A 22,068-nucleotide genomic window follows, 5' to 3' on the forward strand; every position below is an offset into this window, starting at 1 on the left:
GGTGATGATGAAAATCATGATGTGAAGTTTGTTGGGAGCCTTCTATATGACTGGAGTAAACATAACAGTAACTTTTAATGGAAATCTTATCTTGCCTTAGGCATAGCAGATGTTAAAGTTTAAAGTAATACAAAATTATTTTCAGTGTTTAGACTCCTTTTTTTGATCATTCTCTTCCTAATGGGTTGCTCATTCTCATTCTACCAGAAGCACTTTGGAATTGAACCAAGGTCTGAAAAATTTGAAATACTATGTTTGGCACCAGACTGAATGATATGAAGGACAGGATCTTTGTGTTTCACAAATTAAGGAGTCATGGGCATGTACTTAATACTGCGGAAACTAGAGGGAGAACACGCCTCTAAAATTCCTCAACAAACAGGGTGATGGAGGGTTCCATGCCCCCAACCCTCCTCTCAGTTTCCCCTTCCTAGGATAAACTGTCTAGTCCAGATACTGGAACACACACATATTTTGTCTAGATGCGCTGCTACACTGGCTCACCAGGAAGAAAAACATTTCTGGGTACTGTCTGCGGATTTCCATGGTATAAATACGGAGTTTCTCAGCTGGCTCAGTGGTAAAGAATCTGCCTGCCAATGCTAGGAGTCATTGAGTCGGTGCTTTAGAGCCCGGGAGCCACAACTACTGAGCCCATGTGCCACAACTGCTGAAGCCTGCATACCCTAGAGCCCACGCTCTGCAAGAGAAGTCACAGCAATGAGAAGCCAGTGCCTTGTAACTGGAGAGTAGTCCCCACTCGTTACAACTAAAGAAAAGTCCAAGCAGTGATGAAGAACCAGCACAGCCAAAAATATATAAATTTTTTTTAAAGTTTGTGAGTCTTAAATATTTTTGACATACTGCAAATTAAGTATTTTGTATGTGATCTCAAGGTCTAAAAGGAACCATTAGGAAAAAATGATTTGAGAAAATATCTTGTTCACATGTAGCTTCATGGGTATTATATGATGATGCAGTCTCAAAATTCAGAAAACTAAGATCATGGCATCTGGTCCCATCACTTCATGGCAAATAGATAGAGAAACAGTGGAAACAATGGCTGACTTTATATTTTTGGGCTCCAAAATCACTGCAGATGGTGACTGCAGCCATGAAATTAAAAGATGCTTGCTCCTTGGAAGAAAAGTTATGACCAACCTAGTTAGCATATTAAAAAGCAGAGACATTACCTTGCCAGCAAAGGTCCATCTAGTCAAGGCTATGGTTTTTCCAGTAGTCATGTATGGATGTGAGAGTTGGACTATAAAGAAAGCTGAGCACTGAAGAATTGATGTCTTTGAAGTGTGGTGTTGGAGAAGACTCTTGAGAGTCCCTTGGACTGCAAGGATATCCAACCAGTCCATCTTAAGGGAAATCAGTCCTGAATATCAATTGGAAGGACTGATGCTGAAGCTGAAACTCCAATACTTTGGCCACCTGATGTGAAGAACTGACTCATTTGAAAAGACCCTGATGCTGGGAAAGATTGAATGTGGGAAGAGAAGGGAACAACAGAGGATCAGGTGGTCAGATGGCATCACCAACTCAATGGACATGAGTTTGAGTAGACTCTGGGAGTTGGTGATGGACAGGGAGGCCTGGTGTGCCTCCCTGATTCATGGGGTCGCAACAGAACTGAACTGAACAGAACAGTGGGATTAATTTTTATATTGACTGGTAATACTAAATGATTCATTTTTAAATTTCAGCTTTACTGAGGTATAACTGACATACACAACTGCATGATTTTTAAAGTGTACATGCATGCCACAGCTAGAGAGCCCACATGGCACAACTTCTGAGCGCACATGCCCTAGAGCCCATGCTCAGCAACAAGAGAAGCCTGCAGCTCCAACCTGAGAAAAGCCATGCATCGCAACCAAGAGCCTGCACACCACCGCGAAGACCCAGAACAACCAAATAAAAATAAACAAATAAATAAAGTGTACATTGTGGTGATTTGATATAGGAATACATTGTGAAAGAATCCCCCCATTCAGTTAATAAACATATCCATCACTTCAACAGTTCTGTTTTGTGTGTGTGAACATTTAACCTTCTTAGCAAATACCAATTGTGCAAAACAGTATTACCAACTATAGCCATCACGTTATACATTAGATGCTTAGAACTTATTTATCCTATACATTAGATGCTTAGAACTTATTTATCCTATAGCTACATAATAAAAGTTTGTATCTGCTTACCACCCTTTCCCTGCTTACTTCGTCCTCCAGCCCCTGGTAACCATTTTTCTGCTCTCTGTTTTTATGTTTGATTTTTGTTTTAGATTCCACATAGTTAAACTGTATTCTTAAACAAAACAAAACTAATCTAGGATTAAATCCCACAGTTCTTTCTTTCGTATCTTTCATCACTAAACTCAAGTCTAGCTCCAATCTTTTCAGAATCGTGTGCTTATTTTCTCCTTGCTCTTGTTAACTCACAGTGTGTGGTGAGGTAATTGGAAGGCAAGGAGCTGTGTTTAATCCTTTTGTGCATGGTTCGACTTGGCATTCCAGAATGCAAAATTTCACGAAGAGAGACAAGCAGAATGACTCAAGCTAATATCAAATGCAAATTTCCAGCCTGTCTCTCAGCATGCTAGGTAGTAAAATCAAGGAACTATAGGTTGTAAATGAATTTAGAGGTCATTCATTTCCTTTGCAACTTACAATATAGTTAGGAACCAGCAGCATCAGCAGCATCAGTTTGTTCAAAATGTAGAACCTCAGATCTCATCTCAGATCTGCTGAATCAGACTCTATTATAACAAGACCCCAGGTAATTTGCTTACCTGCCATATACCAATTCTGAAGTGGCAAATCAGCCTTTCCTTGAATGTGTGCAGTCACAGGAACTCATTCCAATTTCTTTTTCCTCCAAAGCATTTTAGCCAGTACTTAAGATTAATTTGGAACTATTGTGTTTTTTAAATTTATTTTTAATTGAAGGATAATTGCTTTACAAAATTTTGTTCTTTGTCAAACCTCAACATGAATCAGCCTTAGGTATACATGTATCTCCTCCCTTTTGAACCTCCTTCCCATCTCCCTCCCCATCTCACCCTTCTAGGTTGATACAGAGCCCCTCTTTGGGTTTCCTGAGACATACAGAAAATTCCCATTGGCTATCTATTTTACATATGGTAATGTAAGTTTCCATGCTACTCTCTCCATACATCTCATCCTCTCCTCCCCTCTCCCCATATCCACGTCTATTCTCTGTGTCTGTTTCTCCATTGCTGCCCTGCAAATAGATTCGTTAGCACCATTTTTCTAGATTTCATATATATGCATTAGTATGCAATATTTATCTCTCTCTTTCTGACTTATTTCACTCTGTATAATAGGCTCTAGGTTCATCCACCTCATTAGAACTGACTCAAATGTGTTCCTTTTTATGGCTGAGTAATATTCCATTGTGTATATGTACCACAACTTCTTTATCCATTCATCTGTCGATGAACATCTAGGTTGCTTCCATGTTCTAGCTACTGTAAATAGTGCTGCAATGAATAACAGGATATGTATCTTTTTCAATTTTTGTTTCCTCAGGGTATATGCCTAGAAGTTCGGATTGCTGGGTCATATGGTGGTTTTATTCCTAGTTTTTAAAGGAATCTCCATACCGTTTTCCATAGTGGCTGTATCAATTTACATTCCCACCAACAGCGTAAGAGCATTCCCTTTTCTCCACACCCTCTCCAGCATTCATTGTTTGTAGACTTTTTGATGAGGGCCATTCTGACCAGTGTGAGGTGATAGCTCATTGTAGTTTTGATTTGCATTTCTCTAATAATGAGAGATGTTGAGCATCCTTTCTTGTGTTTGTTTGTCATCTGTATGTCTTCTTTAAAGAAATGTTTGTTTAGGTCTTTTCCCCACTTTTTGATTGGGTTGTTTGTTTTTCTGGTATGGAGTTGTATGAGCTGCTTGTATATTTTGGAAATTAATCCTTTGTCAGTTGTTTCATTTGCTATTATTTTCTCCCATTCTGAGGGTTGTCTTTTCACCTTGCTTATAGTTTCCTTTGCTGTGCAAAAGCTTTTAAGTTTAATCAGGTCCCACTTGTTTACTTTTGTTTTTATTTCCATTAGTCTAGGAGGTGGGTCATAAAGGATCTTGCTTTGATTTATGTCCTTGAGCGTTCTGCCTATGTTTTCCTCTAAGAGTTGTATAGTTTCTGGTCTTATATTTGGTCTTTAATCCATTTTGAGTTTATCTTTGTATATGGTGTTAGGAAGTGTTCTAACTTCATTCTTTTACATGTAGCTGTCCAGTTTTCCCAGCATCATTTATTGAAGAGGCTGTCTTTGCCCCATTGTGTATTCTTGCCACCTTTGTCAGAAATAAGGTACCAATAGGTTCATGGGTTTATTTCTGGACTTTCTAACTTATAATTTGGAACTACTGTTTTAGTGGTAGCATTCACTTGCTCAAATTAATCACTTGATGTCCACAAGTATTACTCCAGAATTTGTACCCAAACACAATCTAGACCTTTCCATTCTTTTTTTCCAATGTAGTTTATATGGTGCTTCTACTCCAGCAAAATTGACTATCTTAAAAGTACCCTGAAAAATTGATCTACCTGTGTCACAGAACAAACCCAGCAGTCAGTTCTGTAGGTACCATGTTCTGTATCACTCTTCCTCTCTGGAACCATCTTTCCTCATTGATTTGCTTGTGTAGATTCTATTCACCCACGAAAGCCCACCTCAGGGCTCTCCAGAGGACAATCCTACTCACCTGTACTTTCAAAGACATTCACTGGAGCAGGGCCAAAGGACCAGTGCCTTATCATTGTGTTCCACTTAACCTGTATGGGGGCTTTAGAAAATTAAAATTTCAGTGCCTTTAAATAGGACATGCACTGTCTGGTTTGACCACAGTTCTCACTTTCTTTTTTTTTAATATTTTTATTTTTTAATTTTTTTACTTTACAATACTGTATTGGTTTTGCCATACATTGACATGAATCCACCACAGGTGTACATGAGTTCCCAACCCTGTATCATCCTTGAACAGATTCATACATTTACAATACCAACTTTTCATTTAGCATACTCTTTGGAAGGAATGATACTAAAGCTGAAACTCCGGTACTTTGGCTACCTCATGCGAAGGGTTGACTCATTGGAAAAGACTTTGATGCTGGGAGGGATTGAGGGCAGGAGGAAAAGGGGACGACCGAGGATGAGATGGCTGGATGGCATCACTGACTCGATGGACGCGAGTCTGAGTGAACTCCGGGAGTTGGTGATGGACAGGGAGGCCTGGCGTGCTGCGATTCATGGGGTCGCAAAGAGTCGGACACGACTGAGCGACTGAACCGAACTGAACTGAACTGACCTGGTAATTCTTCCCTAAACAGAGGGCTCCTCCAATGGTCTGAGCCAATTCCCAAATTATACACAATTTTTCTTTCTACATTTAACCTCTTGACCATGCTCTTTCATCTGTATTAGTCTGCATAGGCAACAATAACAAAATGCCACAGACTGGGTGGCTGAAATAACAAAAATTTATTTTCTCACATTTCTGAAAACTAGAAGTCCAAGATGAGGTGCTGTCAGGGTTGGTATCTGGTAAGACCCCTCTTCTCAGCTTACAGGCAGTCATCCTCTCGTGACCTCAGGGGGCTCTTCTCTGTGCATGCACATAGAGAGAGATCTCTGGTATCTCTCCCTATAAGGACACCAGTTCTATCAAATTAGGATCCCACCTTTATGACTTCATTTACTTTAGTTACCTCCTTAAAGGCGCTATTTCCTACTTCAGTCACATTGGCAGGGGTTAGAGCATCAACATATAAATTTGGTGGTTGTGGAGTATGTAATTCAGTCCCTAACATTATCAAAACACATTTTTATCCTGAAGAACCACACATGACATTGTACAAATTTCCTCTGTCTTTATCATCTAAGGACTTTATCATCAAAGACATTCACCCAGACTTGCCAGCTGAACTGAATGCAGTATCAGAACTGCTTTCTGCTCCAGCAGCAATTCACAGGAAACAGAACCCAGCTATTTCAGCTTAGTTGCCACTGACATAGAGGCAACAACATAACACCTGCTTACAGAGAGTTTGCTATGTACTAGACACTGGTGTAAGCATTTTCATGTATACGTATAGACTTTTGGCCTCCTGACACTGTATGATAAAAGTATTGCTTATATTGTTCCCATTTTCCTGATGAGAAAGCCGACACACACTAAGTAAATGGGCTGCAAAGTTACACATTAGAACGTGCTCAGCTGGGATTCAAGACCAAACTGTTTGGTTCCTATGTCTGTGCTCTCGGCCACTGTGCCATACTCTGCTTCTTGACAATGAAGACAAAGGCATGAGGTGGATCTTACTGGAGAGGATTACAGCACAGCCCCAATATAATTATATATTCATTCATAAATATGTATTCATTTACATATATTGAGTAGTAGTAGTCAGTAGTAAAAGTTGAAAAATACATTCATTGATAGGACTATTTACTGTCCAAACTTGGAACACTGGGTAAAAGTTGGGGGGTGCTGTTAATAATTATGTTAGAACAATAGGAGTAAGCAGAGTATCCCAGACAAAGCAAGATGTAGAATCATACTACTTATTTGGCATCTCCCATAATGCCAGTACTATGCTAACAACTTTACATATATGATCCTTATAAAATCCCTCAAAGACAGGTATTGTTCTCCCTGTTTTACAGGTGAAGAAACTGAGGATCAAGAAAGTCAAGGAACTTGCCCAAAGATACAACTAACAATAAATATATTGTTAGTATAAATAGTATTTAAAGTAGGTCTGTCTGAATCCAAAACAGTGCTCCTAAATAGCACCCAGTGTCATTTTCCTCTTCCTACAGACAGCAAGCAAGTTATGGGATGATAAGTTCAGGGAAATAATTAGGTATTTATTAGCTTAGAAATTTATTTGTCTGAAGAAAACACTTAGCAGTTTTATAACTGGGGCTCATCATATAAAGTTATCTGCAACAAGAAAGTTCAGAAAGGACAAAAAATAGTAAGATCTTTGTGAGTTTGGGATTAAGTTTAACAAGTTACATCTGCGCATTCATTCATTAAATCATCAGTTATTGTTGAAGATACTAAGAATTATACTCTGAGGAAATTTATATTTCAGTTAGAAAAACAAGATATACACAAGAAATTTAAAAGACATACAGTATCAGGAAGGAACATGTTTAACTGTCTAATGAGAGTCATAGGTGATAATGCTGGATGTTCATAGGAGAGTAAGTTCATTTTAAGTTGATAAAGTCAGGGAAAGTCTCATGGAAGAACTATACCTCAGGGATGGCCTCTTGAGATTTGCCACTCAGTATACCATGCTTTCCGTGTTTTAGTTGTTTTATTATTATTGAGGTATGGGAAGGCCAACAGACCAGGAGACTATTGACACTGAAATGATAGTTTGTTACTCATAGGTTATTACAGGGAAAAGCAGGAGGGTCAGTCAAGAGGCACAGGGCTAACATGCACCAGTCTTAATTCTGGTTTCTATGGGGAGAAATGAGAGAGACAGAGTGAGCAGGTTTATGACTGGCTGGATGAAATAATTTCAGTGGGCTCTGGGGCAGAGGGACTGTCCCCAGTTGTAGAACCTGATAAAGGAGGTGACCAGGAATATGAGCCCTGGATTGATTGGTTTCTATTTGAAAGGTATCCTAATGGGTGAGTTGTTTACCATGTCTTAGAATTGGCTAGTCCTGAAAGGGTCAGCAAGACCGCAAATGTTAAAGCATCGAAATACAGAAAATTAAAGAAACTCAGGAGTGGTTTTGTCTTAGTCTGCAGCAGCAACATTTGTCTTTGTACTTTCCATAGGAGGTTAAGAGAAGGAAATTTGAACAATTTGATCACCCTGCAATAGTGCCTTCAGTTTACACTCTTAAAGATAACAGTGCATAAAGGCATCATGGGCACAAAGAAAGATTAATGAAAACGGCAAAGATGCTGATAAGAAAGTCCTTCCCCAAGCATTTGTCTCTCTCTCCCTCTCTCTCTCTCCCCACCCCCTTCCTATAGGGAAGCTAGAGGCGCTCTCTAGAGATTGTATGCAGGTTTTAATTCATCAGCCAAGATGTTCACTGGTGACAACACTGGCTGACTTCCGCAGAACGGTCACATGGATGGCTCTGAGTTCAGCAAGAAGGGTATCTCCTCTGGGGTTCTGACTGTTTTGCTAAATTCTTGATTTCTCAAGAAGAAAAGTCAAAGTGTACCAGTAGTCTGGTGCATTTCCTGTCAGGGAGCTTGACAAACACTTACTGGTTTGCAGTGGAGCCTGAGTGATGAGTGCATGCATAAAGGAACATAGGTACACGTGTGCATACACACGCACACAAGCGTGTACACCCAAAACACATGTACGCCCATGGCTGATTCCTGTCCATGTATGGCAAAAACCACTACAGTATTGCAAAGCAATTAGCCTCCAATTGAAAAAAAAAAAACTGCAGATAACAGAATACTCTGATTTAGATCCCAGTCAATATGTATCGGAACCAAAAGCAATTTTCTCCTCCTTCAGTCTGACCAGAAGCCTCACATTGTTACAGGAGGTCATGAAATTCAGCAAAGATTTACATAGGTCCTTGTTCATTTAAGGATCATAGGCAAAACTGTAATCAAGGGAAAAAACAAAGATGTGGATAATTTAAAACAAGAAATAATTCAGAATCCATTTTATAATGCAAAATGACTATTCAAAACTGATTTTTGGCTTCTGGTCATCCTTGACTGCTCATGCAGTCAAAAGAATGAGCTGCCAAGAAACTGACTGAAAGTTCCATGTTTCTCAGTCAAGCTGGCTTGCTCACTAGAGGTGGAGGGAAGGATGTGCACCATATAACTGAGAGATCCCCAGTTACAGAGGAGATCTTTTCTCTTGGTGTGTCAGATTGTCCAGTGTCCTAACCGGAGAGGTAGACATAGTATAAACCGAGCTCCTGGGGTTCTGGGATGAAAGAGGGAAAGATGAGCTGAACAGACACGCCATTCAAGATAGAGTCAGTTCAGTTCAGTTCATTTCAGTGGCTCAGTTGTGTCTGACTCTTTGCAACCCCATGAATTGCAGCACGCCAGGCATCCCTGTCCATCGCCAACTCCTGGAGTTCACTCAAACTCATGTCCATTGAGGCGGTGACGCCATCCAGCCATCCCATCCTCTGTCATCCCCTTCTCCTCCTGCCCCCAATCCCTCCAAGCATCAGTCTTTTCCAATGAGTCAACTCTTCACATGAGGTGGCCGAAGTATTGGAGTTTCAGCTTTAGCATCAGTCAGTATAGATTAGCTTTCTTTATTCTCCATTTTTCAGATGGGCTTCCTTCTACTCCAACCATGTAATCATTCTCCACTCTAGAAAGCAAACTTCTCGGCTTCCTTGACAGTGAGGAGGGGAAGTGACCTGGCTGCTTAGATTGGAGGAAGGGACCCAAGGTAATATTAGTAACTGTTCCTTGAGCAGAATTTCAACCAATCCCATTTCTGATTGCATTTGCACCCCTGCCTCCATACATACCTGGTTATCTCCTGCTGCTAATTCTTTTGAACCTCTGTAGCAAGAATCAGCTTGCTTCTTGTTAGCTCCTCCCACTGCAAGCACCAATGTCTCTTAAGACACATTGATCCATTGCTGTCCCAGCTGTAAAATTCTCTTGTCCTCCCTTGAATGTTGTCATAACCTCTCTTGTTTTCTAGGTTCGTGATGTTTGGGACAAGGAGGGAGAGCAACATCTGTTAAAGAAAGATGAGTTAATCACACTTCTCAGTTCATGACACATTGTTATTTTCCAATACAAGGGTCTTCTGCAATGCGGGAGACCCGGGTTTGATCCCTGAGTCAGGAAGATACCCTGGAGAAGGAAATGGCAACCCACTCCAGTATTCTTGCCTGGAGAATCCCATGGACAGAGGAGCCTGGTGGGCTACAGTCCACGGGGTCACAAAGAGTCACACACGACTGAACGACTTCACTTTCTGTATTTTTATATGTATATTTATTCTCATCCATCCACCCACTCCCATCTCTTTCCTTCTTGAAAGGGAGTGATGCCTTGTAGGTTTAATGCATATGTTTTATTTTAAAGTCTTTACTAAATTTGTTACAATATGGCTTCTGTTTGATGTTTTGGTTTTTTCTTTTTACTTGAAGGGCGTGTGGGATCTTAGCTCCTTGATCAGGGATCAAACCCTCACCCCCTGTGTTACAAGGAGGATTCTTAACCACTGGACAACTGAGGGAATCCCCATGCATATGTTTTTATCTGACTTCTTAGAAATGTATATTTTTGTTTCATGTATATGAATTTAAGACTAGGAGATGACTGTGGCTCAGATCATAAACTCTTTATTGCCAAATTCAGACTTAAATTGAAGACAGTAGGGAAAACCACTAGGCCATTCAAAATGAAAGTGAAGTCACTCAGTAGTGTCCGACTCTTTGTGACCTCGTGGACTGTAGCCTACCAAGCTCCTCTGTCCATGGGATTCTCCAGGCAAGCATACTGGAGTGGGTTGCCATTTCCTTCTCCAGGGGATCTTCCCGATCCAAGGATTGAACCCGGGTTTCCCGCATTGGAGGCAGACGCTTTAACCTCTGAGCCACTAGGCCATTCAGGTATGACCTAAATCAAATCCCTTATGATTATACAGTGGAAGTGAGAAGTAGATTTAAGGGACTAGAGCTGATAGACAGAGTGCTTGATGAACTATGAACAGAGGTTCGTGACATTGTAAAAGAGACAGAGATCAAGATCATCCCCATGGAAAAGAAATACAAAAAGGCAAAATGGCTGTCTGAGGAAGCCTTACAAATAGCTGTGAAAAGAAGAGAAGTGAAAGCAAAGGAGAAAAGGAAAGATATAAGCATTTGAATGCAGAATTCCAAAGAATAGCAAGGAGAGATAAGAAAGCCTTCTTCAGTGATCAATGCAAAGAAATAGAGGAAAACAACAGAAAGGGAAAGAGATCTGTTCAAGAAATTAGAGATATCAAGGGAACATTTCATGCAAAGATGGGCTCGATAAAGGACAGAAATGGTATGGACCTAACAGAAGCAGAAGATATTAACAGGTGGCAAGAATACACAGAGAACTGTACAAAAAAGAGCTTCATGACCTAGATAATCACAATGGTGTGATCACTCACCGAGAGCCAAATATCCTGGAATGTGAAGTCAAGCGGACCTTAGGAAGCATCGCTATGAACAAAGCTAGTGGAGGTGATGGAATTCCAGTTGAGCTATTTCAAATCCTAAAAGATGATGCTGTGAAAGTGCTGCACTCAATATGCCAGCAAATGTGGAAAACTCGGCAGTGGCCACAGGACTGGAAAAGGTCAGTTTTCATTCCAATCCCAAAGAAAGGCAATGCCAAAGAATGCACAAACTACCTCACAATTGTACTCATCTCACATGCCAGTAAAGTAATTCTCAAAATTCTCCAAGCCAGGCTTCAACAATATGTGAACTGTGAACTTCCTGATGTTCAAGCTGGTTTTAGAAAAGGCAGAGGAACCAGAGATCAAATTGCCAACATCTGCTGGATCATGGAAAAAGCAAGAGAGTTCCATAAAAACATCTATTTCTGCTTTATGGACTATGCCAAAGCTTTTGACTGTGTGGATCACAATCAACTGTGGAAAATTCTGAAAGAGATGGGAATACAGACCACCTGACCTGCCTCTTGAGAAATCTGTATGCAGGTCAGGAAGCAACAGTTAGAACTGGACATGGAACAGCAGAATGGTTCCAAATAGGAAAAGGAATATGTCAAGGCTGTGTATTGTCACCCTACTTATTTAACTTAAATGCTGAGTACATTATGAGAAATGCTGGGCTGGAAGAAGCACTAGCTGGGATCAAGGTTGCCAGGAGAAATATAAATAACCTCAGATATACAGATGACACCACTCTTATGGCAGAAAGTGAAGAAGAACTAAAGAGTCTCTTGATGAAAGAGGAGGGTGTAAAAGTTGGCTTCAAGCTCAACATTCAGAAAACGAAGATCATGGCATCTGATCCCATCACTTCATGGCAAATAGATGGGGAAACAGTGGAAACAGTGGCTGACTTTATTTTTTTGGGCTCCAAAATCACTGCAGATGGTGATTATAGTCGTGAAATTAAAAGACGCTTACTCCTTGGAAGAAAAGATGCGACCAATTGCCAACAAAGGTCCGTCTAGTCAAAGCTATGGTTTTTCCAGTGGTCACATATGGATGTGAGAGTTGGACTGTGAAGAAGGCTGAGCGATGAAGAATCGATGGTTTTGAAGTGTGGTGTTGGAGAAGACTCTTGAGAGTCCCTTAGACTGCAAGGAGATCCAACCAGTCCATCCTAGAGGATATCAGTCCTGGGTGCTCATTGTAAGGACTGATGTTGAAGCTGAAACTCTATTACTCTGGCCACCTGATGGGAAGAACTGACTCATATGAAAAGACCCTGATGCTGGGAAAGATTGAGGGCAGGAGAAGAAGGGCACAACAAAGGATGAGATGGTTGGATGGCATCACTGATTCAATGGACATGAGTTTGGGTGAACTCCAGGAGTTGGTGATGAACCTAGAGGCCTGGCATGTTGTAGTTCTTGGGCCACAAAGAGTCAGACACGACTAAGCAACTGAACTGAACTGATTTGAATTTAAACTCATACATATGGTATTGTGCTATAGTTCTTATTCAGTTTCTTGCCTTTTTTCCTGCATAATGCTTTTACGATCCCACCATTACTGTGTTTATATCTAATGATTTATACCTTTCTTATTTATTTTTTGGTAATTTCTTTAATCATAGTTCTACCAATTAGAGTCCATATTATTCTTATTTCTTAAAACATCTATATCTCACTTTACAATTTCCAATTTTAGTCTTTTTTTAATAGAACAAGAACTTGAAGATTTTTTCAAACAATTCAAGTGAGAAATTATCTGATTTTCTCACTTGCTCACATCTAATCCAAGACTAATTATTTTTGAGATTCCTTTAAAAAATTACTTTCCTGAATAGTCTTAGTTCTTATTGAGAAAATAATTTTCTTTCAAATTCATATTTTATTGGCAAGATGTAATCAAATTAGATCATTGAAGTAATCAACACAAATAGCCTAATCCAGTTTGAGTATAAACACACAGAATCTTGATAAATATATTACTCAGCTCAAGGGAGCTGTATGTCAGCATAGTAGAGAACATGGAGTATTCATTCAACAGGCTGCTGGCATCAGGTGGGATATTTTACAGTGACCATAAACATTAGTTAACAGAGAGTGGTCTGAGAAAACTTCTAATACCAGGTCCCATTGGTCTGCTTGTTTTTGAAAACACCATATCTATTTAATTGCTTTTTGTTTAATTTATTCAGGTTCTATTGTACTTAAGTAAGAGTAGCTTCATAACAGGACAAAATGCAAACAACTTAAACGTAGCTGTCTCAAAAGCTGCAAGGTAGCTATGGGTACTGTTGTGAGATTATTTATTCCAAATAAGCAGTATCAAAGTTCCAACAAATCAAATCTCTTCTTTTACCCAGGATTTAAAATGGGACCGGAGATGGCAATGGCACTCCATTCCAGTACTCTTGCCTGGAAAATCCCATGGATGGAAGAGCCTGGTAGGCTGCAGTCCATGGGGTCGTGAAGATTCGGACACGACTGAGCAACTTCACTTTGACTTTTCACTTTCATGCATTGGAGAAGGAAATTGCAACCCACTCCAGTGTTCTTGCCTGGAGAATCCCAGGGATGGGGGAGCCTGGTGGGCTGCCATCTATGGGGTCACACAGAGTCGGACATGACTGAAGCGACTTAGCAGCTTAGCAGCAAAATGGGATCATGGGTGACTTCCTTGGCAGTCCAATTGGCTAAGTCTCTGAACAGTTCCATTGCAGGGGGTACAGGTTTGATCCCTGGCTGGGAAACTTTAAGATCCTATATGCCATATATGCAGCCCAAAACAAAACAATAAATAAATAAATAAAATAAGAACATGGTTGAAGACCAACCAAAGAGATGTCCGAGCTGAAAAACAAATAATACAAGGCTTTGGGTTATTTCTGATCATCAGCCACCCAGGCACGTTCATTTTCCCAGCCTGTGTTCTCAGTGTCAGTCCCAATATCATCTCAGTTGTTGTTCAGTTGCCCAGGCATGTCCAGTTCTTCAATATCCCACAGACTGAAGCACTCCAGGCGTCCTTGTCCCTCATCATCACCTGGAGTTTCCCCAAGTTCATGTCCACTGCATCAGTGATGCCATCCAGCCATCTCATCCTCTGATGCCCTCTTCTCCTGCTGCCCTCAAGCTTTCCCAGCATCAGGGACTTTCTTCCAATGAGTCAGCTTCTTGCATCAGATGACAACATACTGGAGTTTCAGCTTCAGCATCAGTTATCTCAGGTGAATATTTATGTTCTTCCAGAAAACTTGTCCTTAAAATGCTACAGAGGAACTCTGCTCTAAGAAATACAAAAGATTCTATGGACATTATCTCATTCTCTCTTCCCATGTTTTCCACAAGGGATAGATAAATGACAAACTGATGCTCTGTTTTACTTTAAAGGAAACTGAGGCTCAGATAATGGTATTCCGAGACCAAAGGTGACAGAAGTTGACTGGCAATAGCCCGGGGCCACTTTTTATGGAAACTCCTCTTCTCATTCCAAGTAACAAAAAGCAAAGGAAAACAGACACATGGATAATAAAGTCAACCATGTTTGTGACACTGGTGTTATAATCCTTATTGTTTTAATCTAGCATGACTAATCTAAGTAGTGTTCATTGAATTAATGTTGAAGCCTCTTTTTCTCCTGAACTAAAAGAAGACATCACTTTGCTGCTGTTTTTAATTGACACTTGGGAAACAGAAATGGAGTGCTGAAGTGAAAATGAATAAATAACCCAGTAGCACACGGCCAATGGCAAGGTTTTTATTTTTCTTATGTTTCAAGCACCCTAGGATTCTTCTTGGCACATGGAACCTTTATCAACCAATGGCAAGGTAGCAAACAACTGGCCAGAAAGGACATAGGAATTTAAATTTCAAAGGCAAAGGAAATAGAAATGAAAAATAATCATGCTGCCATTTCCAAGATTTTTTTTATTAAATTTTACACTTAGGTCAGGTCTTGAAGGAAATCTGCAGCAAGGAGGAAGCAAATATTTATACTTGTGGTCTATTCAAAACCAAATTGAGATAAAATTAAACAGAAATCAAATCTATTTTCATGTGTAGCAGGAGCCTCAGCATGAATCTAAATTGTATCTGTCCTCAGATTCACTTCTCTTGGCAGAACTGAAGACTGTGGTTCAAGAATCCCAAGAGTCTACCCACAGACAAGCCTGAAGACCTCTGTTCTGGGAGGAAGGGGCTCCTTATCCTAAGGAAGGGCCCATGTAAAGTTCTCCCTTTTGAGTCAAGAATAATGGGACAGGATGTGAGAGGATGGTGTCTCCCTCCAATGGCAAGTCAGGCAGTAAGACCAGAGGCAGCACAGGGTCACAATGGCTGGAAGCAGAGCCATCATCAGCTGTGGCAGTGATGAATCACCACCCGACGAGACTCATTTCTCTATGCTTTTGGTTCCCATCATGATGAAAAATGCAAGATTTTAATAAGGTTGCAGGACAAATGGAATTGATTTATAGTTTACAATTACATAGTTCATACTGCACATTGCTTTATTTCCCATTTCTAACTGGTGCATTTTGTTTTCCCTCCAGGAAAAGAGTATACAAAACTTTTTCTGTAAAGGGACAGGCAGTAAATATTTCAGGCTTTCTGTGTCACATGTGTCTGTAGCGTATTCTGCTTGATTTTTGGTGTTTACAATCTTTTAAAAGCGTTGAAATCGTTCTTAGCTCACTGATCAAATAAGAACAGCCCATGGACTGGCCCTTGCTCTAAGAAAGGGGATGCTTGTGGAGCATGCTATGATAGCCTGGGGGTTTGGTGTACCTGCGTTCCACCTTACCTCCTCCCTCTTCCACAATTAGGAGTCTTAGTCAAGTCATTCAGGTGCATTTCACCAATCCCGCAGAGCCATATCTGAAACACTGAGCTGTGGATAAGGACTAAACAGATAATTCTGCTTTACTGGAGACTTAGGAGGCGATGCCCTGCTCTCCAAGGTCCAGACATGGTGCTAAATTTGAGGAGGTGCAGGAAATTCTCTCCATTTCAGGGGAATATGGACACATGGACACCACACAGGGGCTCTTAACAGTGAGCTGACTGACAACCAGAATCCTGCAGAAGAAAGGAAGAGACAGCTGCGGCTCCACAGGTGTGCCAAGCCTGTAGATGTGCACTGGCAAGCCCTGGCTATAGAGCTCATGCTAGCAATTAAAATAAGAAAGCAATGCAAAGACGGGTGTCACGTGGGAGCTGGCAGAACTGTGTCTGCAATCACATGCAAGATACCACCTGGCAACATCCAGGAAAAATGGCAGCAGGAACTTTATAGGAGGGTGGAGTGAGACCCAAAGAGACACTCTTTCCTATGGTTGCTGCTGCTGCTGCTAAGTCACCTCAGTCATGTCCAACTCTGTGCGACCCCATAGAAGGCAGCCCATCAGGCTCCACCGTCCCTGGGATTCTCCAGGCAAGAACACTGGAGTGGGTTGCCGTTTCCTTCTCCAATGCATGAAAGTGAAGAGTGAAACTGAAGTTGCTCAGTCCTGTCCGACTCTTAGCGACCCCATGAACTGCAGCCCACCAGGCTCCTCCGTCCATGGGATTTACCAGGCAAGAGTGCTGGAGTGGGGTGCCATTGCCTTCTCCATTCCTATGGTTAGTGTTGACGAATTTTATATTTTAATTGGCCTGGAGAAACACGAGTTTGTCAGAATGGTCCTGGTATTATTTCCTCTTACAGAAATGGAAGCAGTCATTTTTAAAAGAATAGAGTTGTGTGAGCGGAAACCAATGTGCTAATTCAGTCATGCTACTCAATAGCTACATAACTTTGGGAAAAGCCCTTTACTTCTCTTGGCCTTATGTTTGTTCCTCCATATAGTAAGAGGTTAAAACAAAAATGTCTAAGGAATCTTCTCGTTTTCAGTGTGTTATGTAATAGATTAATATTAAATTGTTAATATTAATTAAGGGCTCCCCAGGTGTCGCTAATGGTAAAGAACCTGTCTGCCAACGCAGGAGACACAAGAGATGTGGGATAGATCCCTGGGTCGGGAAGATGTCCTCGAGAAGGAAATGGCAACCCACTCCAGTATTCTTGCTTGGAGAATCCCATGGACAGAGGAGCCTGGTGGGTGCCAGTCCATAGAGTCGCAGAGATTCAGACACGACTGATGCAGCTTAGCACAGCACAAGCTATTAATTAATTAGCCATTGTTTATCAAATCACCCACCATGTTCTAAACATGATGCTAAGTAATGAAGCTGCTGAAAGACAGTCTCTTATGAATCTCTCTAAAAGTAAACTAATAATTATGACACAGGTTATTTAAAGTTAGGATAGAGATTGCCACAGGATTTTGGAGGACAGATCCTTCCATAGACATCAGAACCTAGGCCAAAGTTCCTGGGCTAGCATTTTATTGAGGAGCAAGAAGGAGAAAAGAAAGGAAAACAAAGTTTTGAAGAAACAGCTAAAATCTTGATCACACTAGAATTTTCCAAGGCTGTATGGATACCTCTGTGCTTTGGAACTGAATGGGGTTAGGGAACAAGGGAAGAAGAGATAGGAATAAGCCTGTCTCTCATTGTTTAAAGTTCGTACTATAAAAGGAATGCCCTTCCTTGCATTTCTGGATTATATGACCTCACCTCAGGGCTGGTCAGAACTCAGACCCCACTGCAAGGTGTTTCATTTGGCCCTGAAGTGGTTGGGGTAGATGAAATAAACAGGGCACAGTGGGTCAGCCTCAGGAAGCAGGGTCTCTGCAATGCCACTGTGGTGGGTACGACGGAGCCATGCCACAGCCAGTCCTCACCCGAGAAAGCCTGAGAAAGGACAGGAGGTAGGTGATGTTTGAATTGCTGCTGGAAAGAAAGAAGGAATTTCCTGTATACAAGTTAGAGGTGAGTGAGAGGATGAGGGGCATAGCAACAAGCTATTTTCAGACTAAGAAAATCATATTTGCAAAAGCATTAGGTGTAACAGAAGATTATCAGTGTAACGAACTACAAGCATCACCTGGTTGGGGAATGGTGGTGCATGAACAACCAGAAGCTTCTTCAACCTGAAGAGGCAGTCTACCATCACTAATTACCAACCAGAAACTGAACCTACATGGGGCTGGTGAAATAGGAAAGATTTTACCACAGACAAATGTCATGTTTGAGAAATGACTCCTCATCATTTATTTATTTAGTCAATACATTGAACAAATATTTGTTTTATGAATACTGTGTATAAACCATTTCTTTGTACTCAGGATTTAGACCACAGAAGGAAAGTCTGCATTCCACATAAGCTGCCTTCTTTAGGTATTCTGACACAAGGATACTTCCAGTGACTACTTTTCAGTCTTTTTAATTTCCTGCATGGTTTTAATGACCATGTGAGATATAAATATAAATATATATATATATGTATATGTATATTTAACTTCCATATTTACCTGACAGGAATTCATTAATTCTTTATTGTATAATTAATACTCTCATATTGTGCCATCAGTGAAATGAGCATGGCAATTTGTTAATTAAATATTGACTCTTGGAATATTTTTAAGCACCAACACATTCAGTCATGAACAGACTATTGCATTTTTCTTGCCTCTGCAATGATAACACACATTCAATTGTTGTTCCCTCTAAGAAAATGAGTAAAGGGATTTTTATTCACAACTTTGTATATCATCACCTGAATTCACATGAAGAATATCTCAGTGAGCCTTGAGCTCTTAGTAGGCCACTTGTGCTGCTGGATTCAGACGTCTGGGGATAACGCAGAGTTAGTGTGCCTTCCGCTCAGGTCCTTCCCTTCTTTACTGGACTTAAAGGTCATGGCTCATTATTGCAACATTTTTTGTATATACCCATAACTCTTTACATATTTTCCTGATTAATCCAACTTTGCTTACTCAATATCTGTTCTTATTATGTAGGTGAGGAAAAAAAAACCATGCACACAACTGTGGTGACATATCTCACTTTAAATTTCGTAACCAGTAATCTCTCACATGGGCCTTTGGCTTTGCCAAGGTCAACTATATTTCTCTAATCCTTTCCTTCCATCACTCTTCTAGAGAGGTATTTAATACTCTCCCCTTTCACAAACCTCACATAGCTCCTACCCTATCCTCACTCTTGGCCTGGCTTGGTTTCTATTTCTCTAAGATGACAGAATTGGTAAGGAGAAAACTACATACTCCTAACCACATCTACCAGCCTACTTGCACCTGTGCCCAATACATCCATACTCCTCCTGTTTAACAAGGTATAAATTGTCTGGACTCCTACTTAAGGATAATCCTCCACTTGTCACTAGACTCCATCCTCCTCATGCCCATTCACGGATATCACTACAACCATTCTCTTTCTTTTCCCTGAATTATCAATTTTTACTCCTTCCGTGGTTATTTGTCATCAGCCTACAAACCTAACTTATTTCTCCCACTTTATTTTCATTCTTCTAGGCAAAAAAGAAAATGTTACAACTAGAAACAAGAAAATTATGAAATGAAAAAGTTCACTAATAAAGGCAAACATACTGTAAAGTAGGAAGTCATCCACACATAAAGATAGGGAAATTAGAAAACAAGAGTAGTGAAATCATTTATAGTCAATATAAGCAACTAATGGTACACAAAATAATTATATATAAAATATGATATTGAAAACAGTTATCATGAAGGAAGGAGAATACAAAGACAAGGTATCAAAATGCATTTGAAATTAAGAGATCAGCAACTTGAAATAATATATATATACTAATATATACATATATATATATCCAGTCCCATCACTCCATGAGAAATAGATGGAGAAACAGTGGAAACAGTGTCAGACTTTATTTTGGGGGGCTCCAAAATCACTGCAGATGGTGATTGCAGCCATGAAATTAAAAGACGCTTACTCCTTGGAAGAAAAGTTCTGACCAACCTAGATAGCATATTCAAAAGCAGAGACATTACTTTGCTGACTAAGGTCCATCTAGTCAAGGGTATGGTTTTTCCAGTAGTCATGTATGGATGTGAGAGTTGGACTGTGAAGAAGGCTGAGTGCCGAAGAATTGATGCTTTTGAAGTGTGGTGTTCGAGAAGACTCTTGAGAGTCCCTTGGACTGCAAGGAGATCCAACCAGTCCATTCTGAAGGAAATCAGCCCTGGGTGTTCTTTGGAAGGAATGATGCTGAAGCTGAAATTGCAGTCCTTTGGCCACCTCATGCGAAGAGTTGACTCATTGGAAAAGACTGATGCTGGGAGGGATTGGGGGCAGGAGAAGAAGGGGACGACAGAGGATGAGATGGCTGGATGGCATCACTGACTCGATGGATGCGAGTCTGAGTGAACTCTGGGAGTTGGTGATGGACAGGGAGGCCTGGCGTGCTGCAATTCATGGGGTTGCAAAGAGTCGGACACGACTGAGCGACTGAACTGAAACGAACTGATACATACACATATACATATATATATGCTGCTGCTGCTGCTGCTGCTGCTGCTAAGTCACTTTAGTCATGTCTGACTCTGTGCAACCCCATAGATGGGAGCCCACCAGGCTCCGCTGTCCCTGAGATTCTCCAGGCAAGAACACTGGAGTGGGTTGCCATTTCCTTCTTCAATGCATAAAAGTCAAAAGTGAAAGTGAAGTCGCTCAGTCATGTCCCACTCTTCGCAACCCCATGGACTGCAGCCTACCAGGCTCCTCTGTCCATGGGATTTTCCAGGAGAGAGTACTGGAGTGAGGTGCTATATATATATATACTAAAATGTCATGGAAACTGCAAACCAAAAATCTATAATACATCTAAACACAAAAAAGAAAAAGGAATCCAAACATAACACTAAAGATAGTCATCAGATCACAATAGAAGAATAAAAGAAAAAGAGTAAAAAGACCTATAAAAACAAATCCAAAACAGTTAATAAAATGGCAACAAGAACATATATATTGATAATTAGTTCACATGTAATTACCTCTCACCTTTGCCTATCACAATGCTGAGACTAGAAATCAACTTCAAGAAAAAAAAGAAAAGAAAAAAAACTGCAGGGGACACAGGTTCTACCTCTGGTTAGAGAATTAAGATCCTTCATGCCACACAGTGTGACCAAAGGAGGAAGAAAAAAAAAAACAGCAAAAAAATACCCCAACAGCAACCCATAAACACATGGAGGCATGCTACTAAACAGCCATTGGATCACTGAAGACATCAGAGGAAGTAAAAAATACCTAGAGCAGTCAAGCATGGCTGTAAAAGTTTGACCATAAAGAAAGCTTAGCACAGAATAATTAATGCTTTTGAACTGTAGCATTGGAGAAGACTCTTGAGAGTCCCTTGGACTGCAAGGAGATCCAACAAGTCCATCCTAAAGGAAATCAGTCCAATATTCATTGGAAGGACTGATGCTGAAGCTGAAGCTCCAATACTTTGGCCACCTGATGTGAAGACTGACTCATTGGAAAAGACTGATGCTGGGAAAGATTGAAGGCAGGAGTGGAAGGGGACGATAGAGGATGAGATGGTTGGATGGTATCATTGACTTGATGGACATGAGTTTGAGTAAGCCCTAGGAGTTGGTGATGGACAGGGAAGCCCGGTGTGCTGCAGTCCATGGGGCGGCAAAGAGTCGGACACGACTGTGCAACTGAACTGAACTGAGACTGAGAGACAAATGAAAATGAAAACATGATGATCCAAAGCCTATGGGATTTGAACAACAGGAAAAGCAGTTCCAATAGGGACATTAATAGCAATAAACACTTACCTCAGGAAACAATAAAAATCTGAAATAAACAACCTAACCTCACAACTAAAGGAACTAAAGAAAAAAGAATGAAAAAATCCCCAAATTTACAAGGAAAAAATCATAAAGAGTAGAGCAATAATAATTGAAATAGACACTAAAAGAACAAC

This window comes from Ovis aries, chromosome 1 (assembly GCF_016772045.2).
Source record: "Ovis aries strain OAR_USU_Benz2616 breed Rambouillet chromosome 1, ARS-UI_Ramb_v3.0, whole genome shotgun sequence".
Classification (NCBI taxonomy): Eukaryota; Metazoa; Chordata; class Mammalia; order Artiodactyla; family Bovidae; genus Ovis; species Ovis aries.